Below are 13,677 nucleotides of genomic sequence, written 5' to 3'. Positions count from 1 at the left end.
GTATTTAACTTTTGAAGCTTAGGTGGCTAAATCGTTTCGAATAGATAAAGTTATTAGTAGGACCCCACCTGTTTGGTAACACAGGATGAGCAGGTTTGAAATTTTTGGCATTACGTACTGATGAGCCTGATGTTGCCTAGGACAACAAGAGTTTGTCGAAACGACGAAATTAGCGAAAATGGTGTCAAACCAGTTGATCTTTTGAAATCGACCTATTCCAAGCTAACCTTTTACCTATATAACGTGTAAATGTTGATGTTAATTTAAGGCCAAAAGGACACAGCAGAACGTCTTTATGACGTAAAATAGGAGGCAACATTTAAGAATTTGCCGTCATCAGTTGATGAGCAAATTGTATGCTTGCTGTCTATGCGGACGATAGTGATCGTGAATAGGAAAGTCGCTGCAACGGTAATTTCAAGTTATCATGAACTTCGGTACGTTCGATGCCATTGTTATTAGGCATTCCTCGAAACGTCTGACTCCCGATCTAAAATGAAGTATGAAAGTTCTTTCACATTGATCCTAACGTTACTTATATGTATATAACAATATATAATGCTTATTATAATCAACACGAGCACTTAAATCGATTCCAAAAAATATATATGCGTCCGCTATTTGGAAAGGCTATCAGGGCGTATTTATACGTTTATGACATCGAATAAAACGATTTTTAATTTTACGCCCGCAAGTGAACTTCAGTGGCATACGCATTTACAAAGGACTGCAGTCGCCCACTTCCCGGTATATTCTGCACTCTGAAACTCGATAACAAGCACTGGCCATGCTGAACATTTGCTATTCTGGTTCTTCCTTTCACGGATACGGGCTGTCCTAATTCATTAGTCGTGAGAGCACCAGGGCAAATGAGCCTTTGTAGTTTCGTTGTGTTGAAGTAATTCGATGTTTGTGGGCCTATTCCCGATCGACATGTTTAACGAAAATTCTGTTGCTCTGTAATGCCTAAACCACCTCGTTAAGCTATATTTGTCTACCAATTAGCTATAGACGGTAGGTAACGTATGAGAATTTTTCATTTCCCCTTTGTTTTTTTGTATAGTATGTCAACTTTGGCCGCCGCTTGTGGCGCCTATCATCATTGGCGCGTAAAAATAATTGCTACAGCGGCTAATACCACAATATTAACCAAGTGGAGCTCCGAACAAACTGAATAATTTATGACAGATAAGGAAACATACATCTGTAGTACCTTTTGTAAACAATACTAATTCTCTACTTACGACTTAATAGGTGTTCAGGAATAGTTTCAGGCGAAAGCTTGTTGAAACGCTACATCGCAGTTATTATACCGTGAATGAGTAAAGTTTCGCTTTTGAACAATACACAAAATTCAATTAGTAGACAAATACGCATAGTAGGATGTTTTACGTCGTAATGCAAGCGACAAGTTCTGAATATTGTATAAAGTAGAAAAAGAATTTGTGAGTTGAAATTGGTATTTTTTTTACGATCAGCTTGTGAGACTGCTGAGCACCGATCACACTAGGGACTCCTGTATTCTTCCTGCATAATTAATCTTTACTAATCGTAGTTAAGTGTTATATTGGTCGGAAGTTTTGCGCAGTGGCTACACATCCAACCCACAAAACCCACACCGACCTGTAGAATACCAAAGCGGTTTATCATATGTTAGAGTATCTTCATTTGTAGCCGTTTGTGTCAAGCAGTGTTGAGTCAAAGCATAATTTCGAATATTCTCCCAGTGGTAAGCTAAGGGCGCATCGAACGCAACGCGAATGTTTTGACTGTGTTAGTGTTTTTTGCAGTACTTCTGAAGACTTCCATAAGAACGGATTGCTCTAACACCATGCCAATGCCATGCTGTGAGCCGTTGTGGCATGCGCTTCTAGAACTCGACTAGTGTTCTCCCGTTCCGTGTGTACAACGCACTTGTTTTCCACCGTGTTCGTAGCCGCATAACGGATTTCCTAGCTAGGGTAGAGATAAATGCGCAAATCAACCTTTTCTTTGTCGACTCGAAAAAAACCCCGAATGATTTTGTACTCGAAATTATGCAGGTTACAGGTAAAGTTGTACGTAAAACTTCTCTGTTCACAATGATGCGGTAGCTCTTTTAGCTAAAAGCTTTTTAAGTGCGCCCCTGTCGTTATTTCAAGCTACCATTATCCCAAAGAGGCCTCGAGCGTCGGCTGGAGGGGGGGGGGCTTCAACATGTGAACGTCTGCGCACGTACCACTACATCATATAATCTTAAGTCTGCATAGAGCCAAACTGGCCGGACAGCTAACTGAAAAGCTGCATACAAAAGTAAAAACATGAAGATGACAAGGACGGGGAAGAGGCAAAATAGATACAAGGCCCAAGTTGTTTAGGTAGTCAATCGTCTTACTTGATATCGAAGAGAAGACGGTGAACGGATTATAGCGTTAATTTATGTGCTCATCTATACTCCAACTGACTGTCATATGAAAGTTTCTATTTGCGTAGGTCGAACTCGTGACAGGCCTGGCTTTTTTAACTCCTAACAGGTGGTACGTATGGTAGAAAACCTCCTTCCTCGCAATAATTATCATTGTATTTTTCTACAAGCCTATGGCTATAAACGATCCTCAAAGCGGGGAGGATTATATTTGGCCAATGACGGACTGTTGTATTACTATTTCATTGGTAGATACGTTACGAAATTAGCTAGCAAGTGTTTTTTTCTAGCAAATTAGTTTACGAAATGCTATTATTCTTGACGCCTGTGTCAATGAAGACGTTCGTATATCACTGTTGCGTTGCGTACTTATTATCGATGTGTCCGCCCATCAACGAAACCGCTTTCATGAAATATAACATTGAAAGGTGCCCGGCGATAAAGCGGGTGTGGGGTCTCCGTGAGCTGTACAACCGTACCGATCGTTGAAAGGCGCATGTATTCTTCTACTCATAAATGATAACATCGTTATCATCACTACGCTACAAGAGGGCGCCCAACCTCAGAACCGATGCGGGTATCATTAGAAAAAAACGATAAGGAAAAATACAAATGAGCTTTGCTCAATTTAGCTTTTTTTTTTTTTTTTTTTTTTTGTATGTCAACGTTCCGCCTACTTGGACAGGAGAATTGACGCAATTGTTGCTTATTATAATTATAAAAAACTAAGCGGTTCTAATCAAGTGGTAGAGCAGTGCATGTTTGATATAGATAACGGTTGGGTAAACCGTTGTTACCTTTCTCTTTTAACTTTTCAATTCGGATTTTCAATGACAGAAGCTGCAGCGGAATAGGTAGGGTTAGTAAGGAATATACATATCCAGCAGGTGCGAACTGTTATCCCCTGACTTCAGGCTGTACTCCGATAGAAGTTCCTTAGCTTCGTTCAACACGTCTACTAACACAATAATAAAACAAAATAATAAAAAAAAAAGAGTTTATAGAAATGACCGAGCTTTGTTAAAAAAGATTCCCTGTCGTGTACCCTGATAGGGACCTGCCGGAAAGTCTATTCTACCGATATACCCAATACGTATGTGACGTACACACGGTAGCTGCTGCAGTACCTCGAAACGACAGGTATCCGTAAAATCGAATTGGTTTTATCTCTACATTGTTATCTAGTTTGTAAATACTACGTTTTACTTCACTTTTAGTTATTATAGAATTCACCTCTTCTGAAGCAACCCGATGAACAACATCAAATCGTACATGGTGTCATCGTAAGCGTTCGATGTGCAGGTTTCAAATCATGCGTAGTCAGAAGGTCAAAAAAAATTTGAATAGGCTTTGTCCTGAGCTCTCTGAGAAGCTGCGTTCGCCAAAAGGATAGCGTACGACCTACTTTGACCATGATATATATACACGTTAATACCTGTATTTAAAACATGGCTGGAGGCGAAATTGAGTTTCTCCGAGGGAAAGTAGAAAATTAGTTTTTCGCGCAAGTAACGTTTTCTAAGCATAAGATTTAAACAATATTTTTTATATTTTTCTAAAAAAAAACTAGGTTGTCTGTTGCTGGACTGAGCCTCTACAAGGCACAACGCCAGCATTACGTTATAGCATATTTCTATTGAGTTCTATAAAGTTGAGTTATTATTAACAAAAATTCGTGCCATATGGATCTGCTATGTGGCTATCGATGCATTTTTCAAAAAGTATCCGGAGTCTAACGTAAGTCGCCCGAAGTAATAATAGGACCTAAGTCGGCCAACACGCTCGCTAACTTACATACACAGTAGAAAAAAAGCACCAGTAAAACAGCTTGTGAGGAACCAGTGTATCTCTATCTTGCCTGAAATTTTTTTGCCTGAAACCCCCTCCTTAAATCTGCCAACGAAATAGGGTGAGCCGTCTCGATACTAGTTGGAAAAAGTGCAGCCTAAGCAAAAAAAGTAAGCGAAGGAAAGATCAGAGAACAAACACAAATGAATTACAGAAACGGTTGAGGACTACCTGATTTTGTACCTCTTATTTTTTAACTAAGCTGCTATTTTAACGAGTTGTATAAAACTGTGAAACAACTTCGCTATGTTGCCGACGGAAAACTTACAACTTTGTACGCTTGATTAGGAAGTAACAAAGTAGTACAATCTTTGCAGCTGTGTAGTGCTCAATTAGCTAGCTAATGAAAAAAAAAAAGACATTATATAATAACTATAGAACTGTAAATTGAATCCCGCAGCGGGTACGGCATGCTTCTAGACTGCATAAAATCCAAATTTGGTTTCCTCGATGACGAAATAGTGCATTATCATATTAAGTCGATCCCAACAACTTGGCTGTTAATTGATGTACTTACTCGAGTTTTGCTTTTATATAACATCAGCTTGACCTTATCATATACCTTTTTCACACGAGCTCAGCAGCCGCTATTCAGCGCAATTGCGTTCGGCATGGACAGGCCTCAGTGACATTATTATTATTAGATACATCGTACCCAGGACAGGCAGAGCCGCCTGCTGTGAACAAATTGGGACGCTGAGGCAAGGCTTAGACCAGATACGTGTTCCATCAATAGCGCTCGTTGCAATTATATATGCTATATTTGACAATAATACATGTGCAGAGGTAAAGCAACAGGAAGATAGTAACAAGTGTTTACTCATTTGCTTGTGGAACCCCACCGAGTAGGGTAATCCCAGTAGGCCAAACTCTTTGTACCGTCAAGCTCTGTATCACAGACAACGTTGTTATTCCTGGAACGACGATCATATCGTGTCGGTACATTATCGAACCAAAATTCAGCTAGTGGAAAACATTCGTTTTTCTCTTATGCTTTATAGATTCTTCAAAAATATCTGCATCCGCCATATCGTTGCGCCCCTATCGCAGTCTTCACCACATTTGCCATGTGAGAGACTATTACAAAAACTGTGCGAAAGTAAGACGGTGACAACGGTTGTGACCTCAGTCTCGAAGAGGGTACAGTTGAGAGCGTAGACACGGAGACAAAACTGCAATTATTACAAATAAGAACACAAATCACAGCTTCCTAAAAAGTTCGCGGAATGTTCCTAGCTATCCAGTGCTTAGGAGTAAGGACTGAATAGAGTTCCCTTTTTTAATGTTTAAGAAAGCCGGCAAACGAGGCTGCGGACAAGGAGCCGGTATTCGGTCTCCAAACGCTGGTTATACAAATCCTAACGCTGTTGCTAATAGAAATGCTCCATCTTCGACATTTTGACAGCGACTGCTAAATCGCATGGCTCTAGCTGCGAGGAAAGTGGACGCAACCTACATCTACCCTTCCCTTTTAGTTTAAGACAGTTCGCCTCTGCTCGTTGCGACACCACTACAATGGCATTCGTCTTGAGATAGGGACTCGGTGTCTATTTTATTAGCCTTATGCAGTGGAACGGACTTTTTTTTTATCGTCAGTTATACATACATAAGAGGCGACTTGTTTCCAGTTTAGCTCGAAGAGGGCTGCCGTCCTTTCTGCTATCTAACGAAATTATAATCGTACTTTATCAATATATGCTGTAATATCATCTGACAAAGTTCAGTAAACAAAATCGAAACGACCCAGTCTTTACGATTTTCAAATATACTTCAGAAACACTGGTCGTCTGCATCCTGGTTTTGGTACATGGCGTTGACTGTAAAGCGTCACGAAAGCTCGGGATATTTAATCAGAGTCGTCTCAATAAAAGTTTCCAAAAAAAACTTCTGACTTCTACCTCTGCTTCTCTCAATTTAGCATTGGGTTTTCGGTAAGTAGGTAGGTAGGTATTGTAGTGCTGAGCAAGCTCTTTCACGGATTCTCGAAAACCTTAAATCACACATACAAATCCTAATTCCTAAATAGAGAAGGTGATAGACTCGCGCAAGTGATTCGCACTTGCAGAGAAGGCCAAGTTGGTCATCTGAACTGAAGTTGAATGTTTCGATAAGAGACCCATAATCTTTAGCCAATCCGAATCCATGAAAGGCGTAGTTGTATAACAGCTGGGTTGCCGATGCTGCTTTTCCAAATACCTTATATCATATATTTCTGTTACCAGTTAGTATGTTAGATCCACTGATCACGAACAGATCATTCTTGACATGAGTTTCCCCCTAAATATCAGATAAAACCTAACGCATCTGATACGCAGTAATAGTTTAGCGTGTTAAAACAGCTTGTTTACGGACAGAGGTATTCCAGTGCAGACCGTTGCATGCGCACGAGAAACGTGCCTGATCACATCGAGCATCTACTCCGCTCTAAATTAAATGTAGAATAGTTTACAGCTTCGCACCGATCACAAAACGAATGTAGAAGACTATGTTTACAGATGCTTTCGATATGAGTTCATTGTCAACGAGCCATACTCTATGCGCGAGGACTGATACTTTAAAACGAGTTTCAACGCAAACGACGCTAGGGTCACTCAACTAAGCAAAGACGGTCTCCTCCAAACCGCGGGTTAGGCGCATCAAACAGGAGCTAGTTTGACAAAAAGCGAGCCAAGTGTCAATTGGTAATAGAGATCTCCTGATTAGATTAAGCCAACGGAATATATATAAAATCTATTCCGCGTGTTACCAGGCGTCATTTTAAAGGCTTAGATGTAACGCCTTTGAAAAGGCGTTCTCGAATGAAGTCGTAAAAATCATTGGATTGTAGGTGTCAGATACATGGAAATAAGGACTACATGATCTTCCAAGCTGGTGTGCCTATTCAGGCTTCATTTAGCTTGAATGACAGTTTACAAACTATGGAAAGCCTTAAATATAATAGTTTTCCGAAAGACCCAAACAGAGACACTGAACTTGAGTAAAACAAGCTAACCACAAGGTTACAAGCTATTTAAGACGCTCAATATATCTGAGAAAAGACGCTGTTGAAAGACAATCAGCTTTGTACATCAATGAACTAGCTTTTTATTGGCTTCAATGAGATAACATTTGCCTTATTTCCTAATTACAGAACGAGGTGTCATCTTTTGATACAAAGCTTGAGCAAAATAGTTTTTTGTATTAACTACTAAACGCATTCGCCGTTCGTCGAAAATCACTCCGAGCTCAATATCTAGATTTTCTTAATTTAGCCAAACGATACGATACTATATATATATATATATATAAGCAATGTTATAGTAAATAAAGCGTTTCATCTATTGACTAGTATAAATTAATACAACAATTTCCCGTTTTTAAAATGGCAGTGCGTTTGGCTCGCTAGCTTAGATCGTGCTCACACAGCGCATGCCGCTCCATACAGATAAAAGAACGCTACTATTATATGTGCTTGCTTGACGGATAAGATTTCCGCGCCAGGATAAAATGGCGCCAACTACAGGCCACGCCGTTCCGCAAACAAAATCACTCATCAATTGAACCATACACAACGGCGTGCGGTTCTTGCGTGACTTAGCTATTTGCTTTGTCTATCCGCCCTCTCTTTCACACCGTCGTCACCGCTTTCCGTGACAGTACACCCGGACGAACAAGAAACCGTATCATTTCGATCGACGGAAGCATGCTTCACCCTTGTGAAACGGCCAGCAATCTGTCGCTCTGAGAAAGCCAAACAGCGCGGCGAGACTGAAATGAAGAGCCATCATGGCCGAATACGCCATGAAAGTAAACGCTCATTGCAGACGTCGGCAGCAGGCCTTCTCTTCTAACTCTATACAAGGATCGCACGTTTTTTAAATTGGCTGGCTTGCGTTTACGCACCCACTCACCGTCATGTGCTGGCACACGTCTTTTTTTAATCACAAACACAGCCTTCTTCTCTATCCAGAGGCTAGCGATGACTCAGTTGCCAGTATTGCTTCACATTCATAGCGTTCTTAATATTAAAGTTGCTTCATCCAAGCCGAAAACACAGCCCGCTTGACGCCGGACCACTGGCCACTAGAAGATAGCACCGATGCTGCCCGAACAACAGCTAGAGTAGCGCTTTATTCAACAAGAAATCCTGTACACGAAGGACCCAACATTAAGTTGGAGAGCAGAAAGCTCGTCTAAGCCTCGCAAAAAATTCATCTAATAATTAAACACTCCTAAGAAAAGAGGAACTATAAAAATACTGTTAAAATAATAAAAATAAAAATCCAAGTAGAAACCATGTTCAGTGCTTGGCAGTGTGTTCAAAAAGCCTTTCATTGGCCTGAAATACAATCAATAACAAGGTATAGCAAAAATGAATAACAACTCAAATTTCGTCCAATAAGAAGGACTAGATAAATCGCTCAGCCTGTTTAGCTACTGTTCAGTTGATAGGCCTGCGCGGTGACTCTTCTTTCACACGCGCACCTAACTAACAAAAAGGACACAACGCTACTATCAGATGACATTGATTCTATGGAACGATGCACGGATAATCCTGACTATTCGTTGACGAATACTTAGTTCTAGATTCTGATTCGCGACACGGTAGTTTTCTGAGCGATAGATATTTAATATGAGTCTATCGGGTAATGTATTTGCAGGACTTGTTTCTGCAGGACGCCCCACTTGATATGCGGGAGAAACACTGTCTTTGGTTTAACATACAATCCAATGAAAACCCTCTTCCAACTAGAAACCAACTTGGCAGTGTTCAAGAAACTTGGCTCGCAATACAATCAATAACAAAAACAATAAGAAGCGAAGCGTAACTGAAAGAGTGATACACATTGTTGAAGGCATCATCTCGGAAGGTCGTCTTTGACAAGCAGATTATTGCTATCTTTGAACGAATCTATCTTTCATTGCCGTTGCCTGTGTGTCGCCATTAAGCTATCGTTTGAATACAATTAAGGTAATGCATTGCCTTACCAGACAAATCAGTTGGCAGAGATAACTGGGTTGAACAAGAGCGTTCGCTTAGTTAAACGAACCTAGCTTACTTGACCCGCTGTCCCTTAAATTCAGTTCTTAAACTGTTATTTACAACAACTCGACTGAAGTTGGGGCACCAAATAGCCAGACGCGTTGTTCGGAACCTATACATCTGAACCAGAAGAGCTGACAAGTGCTACCATTTTCATATTGGCGTTAGATTATGTCTGTATCCGTTTCAATGACGCCAAATGACCACAAAATTTAGGTTGTATTATGCGCATTCGTTCAGGTCCATAGCCTAACGATGAGTCCCTAGATGGATGGCCTGCTACATCCCACATAAGATCAAGCCTCAGCATCAAAGATTCATCTGTCTTTTATAGAATAATGCACCTTATCCACTTTCATCCGACTAATATAGATCTTTCTTATATATATATATATCACCATTTCACTTACCAAGTTACTTAACGTAAGTTTGCTCAAGCAGCGTATATGCATGGACTGCTGACCTAAGCTAAGCGTGCAGCTAAACAAGTAACTCATTAATCGAGCCCCCCCAGAACAAAAGGCCAGCTTGACCTGCGGCTTAACACTCTGTGTAAATAAGCCTTTCAGATTCTGTGTCAGCAGTCCGTAAGTCAAAAAGTGCGAAACTGGCACCCGTCCAGCGCTTTCTAGCAGGCCACAAATGTGCAGGTACAATAGCGATCTAGCGGTTATCAATTGTCCTACAGGACACCATAAGGTGACAAAGTTATAGTGGGTTACATAGGCTTTCTACGCAGTAGAAAGGTGGATAACCTATCCTCAGATGCTAAATGTTTAGACTGAAACAGCCTATGTTCTGGCTACGGACTACGGAGGCTATGGACTGGCTACTGAAATGACTTTTCAATGCTTGAAATGAAAGATGTTTCATGACTAAACTGATCAGCATCAACCCCTCCTAGCCTGTAGACAGTATAGGTTTTTGCTAAAAAAAATTGAACGATGTTTGATACTTACGGTGTGGCAAAAATCTGCCATTCTGTTACCTAATTATATTCCACATGAACGGACACGAGGTTTCTAATGGTACGCTTGCAAGCGTCAATAGACGGACGGATTAGTAGGTCCGTAGTAAAGTTCCGTAAAGTAGTCTTTTTTCACCCGAACGTCACAAACTGAGCGAAAAGTATTATATTAAAGCTATGCATTAATCAAGTTAGGGGTGCTCTACTGTTGATTCTGTTGTCCGAGTTTCCACCTCGGACAACAGAATCAACAGTAAACTCCTCATTATCTTTCTGCAGAAATCATCGATCATTGTAAAGTACTATCGTAACGGAAAGGAGTTTAGGAATATTAGAACGAGTCACTGTAATTAATAGTAGTTCTCAAAACACATGAAGACATCCTTACGCGTCCTTATGGGAAGTATATCTTCATCACTATGTAAGGGGATCTGCTGGTAGGTCTGCGTGCGGAAGCCACTTAGAAAACCAATATCAGCCATCGAAAAAACACGATGTAATAATTTTGACCGCTTTTGTTTTTATCACCTTTTCATCATCCACAAATGTATACTTATTTTAGATCTTAAAACAGAGGCGAACAGCACGCGTTTATGTTGTTATTATCAACACAATAGAACTAATGTATAAGCTAACTCATCTGAGAGCTTTCGTATGGACTCATTATCCTCGGTACTAGAAATTATTCTCATTTCTATTACGCCTCCAGTTATAAGAACTGGTATCGTCATCAGCGAATTCCCCACTGAATATACGTAGTTTTTATGAAGGAGTGATTTTTGCTATTGGCTGATATATGCACACTCGTGTCATCGTCAGGTGACGCCAGTCACTGTATTTTGTTGTCGAAGCCGTTGTCTAGAGAGATATTAGCGTACCTGTACGTTCAGTTCAATAAACTATTACATCTCGGAAGAAAGCTAGACAAGAGAAAGAAAGCTTACGGTAAAAGATGTTGCGTGTATGTAAATATCATTCATTATGGAACTTCAGATATAGCTGTGGAACGCTTTCAGCAAGAGTCAGCCTTTGGTTATTTTAGAGACTCGACAACCGCCATACAGTTGAGCGTTCATTTTAGCGGTTATTAGATACTGCAAAGTAGATTAGAAAAACATCGGCGCTTTTCCTGAGAAGATTCGATCGGAACTAATATATCCGCTTTAGTTCCGAAGTACCTTATTGTAAATACCACTACAGGCAGCATCAAGCAATAATAGATAATTATCCAAGAATAGTATTCCCTTGGCCAGCTGCAGGTTCTACGAACGAGCGACCTTATTTAGTATCCGACACAGCGTCTCACCTAAGAATACGTTGCTTGACAAGAAGAACTATTGTACTGGAGAGTTCGTTCCCGTCAGAGATTTTCCCATAAAAATATGAAGCGAAGTAATGTTTGAAGCGACTTAGTTCGTGACGATGGGTAGAAACTGAGCGCGAAAAGGCGCTCAAACTATGCCCTTCTACTATTCTATACTATACGTTATACTGTTGTGGCAAACATTTCGTTTTTCTATCGTATACATCGGCGCTTCAGCCGTCGGCCTTTCAGGGAAAACAAATAGGTGCAACTCAAGACATGGCTTTAGTAATCGGGTGATCGACTACTCTTTAACTTGTCTGAATTACAGATCCCATTTTCGTTGGCTACACAGATGTTCACATTCAACGTAAACATACCTATCGTATACGTAGACGTTCGTTTGTTGGGGCAAACCGATCTTATGCACGTCTAATTCGAATGTGCTGCACGGGACGTAGCTTCGTTACGTGCACTAGGCGCAGACAAGTCGTCAGAAATTCAAAGCCACAAATACGCATAGATAAGTGGTTTGTCTAAATCAGCAACCCATTCTACCTTCGAACTGTTAATTTTATGGGTAGCACTTGCCTTTAGAGAACGGCATCCTTTCAAAGCGTCTTTCTAAATTCAAACCGGGGGCGTATTTTAAGCTCGCGTTCAAACGTCCCGTCTTAAATCAGTGTTTCCATTAAACGCATTGATAATAGCCATGTTTGCATCCATCGAATTTGGAAGTCAGTCACGGGTCTCGTCTAGCGCTAGTGGCAGACGGAAGACATTTTCTCAAATATCAGGAAGTGATCAAATGGCCAAGAGACTAAGAGGAACTAGGCTCGATAAGACGGGAGTCGGGCCAATACTTCAGTTACATACAGTAAGCCTGGTACGTGATAGCGATAGAAGAAATAAAATCGAATAAGAGGAAATAACTTTGACCGTTGCAGCTCTGCAGGGAAACAAAAGCGACACTAAACCTGAGAAGCTCCATAAATAACATTTCTAAGAAATACTATTCAGATTAAGAGTTTTTTTTGTTTTTTTTTTTTTTTTCGATATTCTCGGTTTGAGCTTGTAACAGTACAAACTACTTAGTTGTTGTTTGAAAACCGAAACAGCAAACAACGCAAAATCGTTCTGCTCTATTCTCTGTAAATGTTTTCGATTGGTTTACAGTTTCGCCGTATAGAAACGGGAATTTCATGTTGCCAGTTGTAGGAACACAGGATTATTATAGGAGAAAGCCAAGTACAAGAAAAACGAAAACCATGTGTTTTCGGTGACGTAAGGGTCCTACCTTTGCCGGAGTTACTCGGTTAGAACTTTTAGTCCGGCGCGGCGCATATGATTCGACGCACCAATTGTTTCAGTATACATAGCATTCAGTCGCCCATGTGGCAGTTGGCCATTTGCTTTTTGTAGTAATAATGCATCGACGAGTCCTTGTTACTCTGTCGTTGTTTCAACCAAGTTCGAAGCACACATCGAGAGCACAGAATGTTGCCTTTGTCACGCCCTTCCTAGGTTTGCGTGTCATCCATATGACACAGCGACTGAGCTGATTTTTCGGAGGCTTTTTAGCGGTGCGTACCAATAGTAGACACTGTATTTGGGTAAAGTGAAATCGTCGCGTATCTGTGCTTATGGGCAACACCGATCAGGAGAAATGATAGCGTTGTGCTAAAGACAGTCGCGAGCAGGATCTACCTGTAGGCTTAAGTTACTTTGAACAGCGGAATCTACTAGGAATAGTTAACAGTAATAATAACAGATTCATTCCTGTTTTATAATTACTAGACAAACTGAATTCAGTTTGCATTGTGTTACAGATGGCACTAATGGCTACCGTTATTCTTACGATAGGCAAAAAATAGAAGGATGCATTGGTAATATAGTTATTAGACACATTTCGTTGATTCGCGAAACACTCTTTGATGACCAACCATGCTCACAATCGCAGTGCCTTCTTAACTTTGAACTACATGTGCTATGAACTCCTACAATGCTAACCCTAAATCGAGTAGGCCGACATCAATTGAAGCTTGCCTAACTTGGCAACTAATTAAACCTGAGCCGAGGTTCGGCAGTTACCTTACTCATCATGTTAACAATTCCGTCTGACCGCGGTAATA

The 13,677-nt window shown here is 40.6% G+C and overlaps 1 protein-coding gene across 1 annotated transcript in view; it reads right to left on the bottom strand.

The window, feature by feature from the left end:
- Positions 1-13,677, bottom strand: part of LOC111264254 (uncharacterized) — a 38,527-nt gene that overhangs the window by 24,180 nt on the left and 670 nt on the right. The gene's annotated exons all lie outside the window — the stretch shown is intronic.

This window comes from Varroa jacobsoni, unplaced genomic scaffold, assembly GCF_002532875.2.
Source record: "Varroa jacobsoni isolate VJ856 unplaced genomic scaffold, vjacob_1.0 scaffold_840, whole genome shotgun sequence".
Taxonomy (NCBI): domain Eukaryota; kingdom Metazoa; phylum Arthropoda; class Arachnida; order Mesostigmata; family Varroidae; genus Varroa; species Varroa jacobsoni.
The sequence above is the reverse complement of the archived record's forward strand: the minus strand, read 5'-3'. Positions and strand labels throughout refer to the sequence as shown.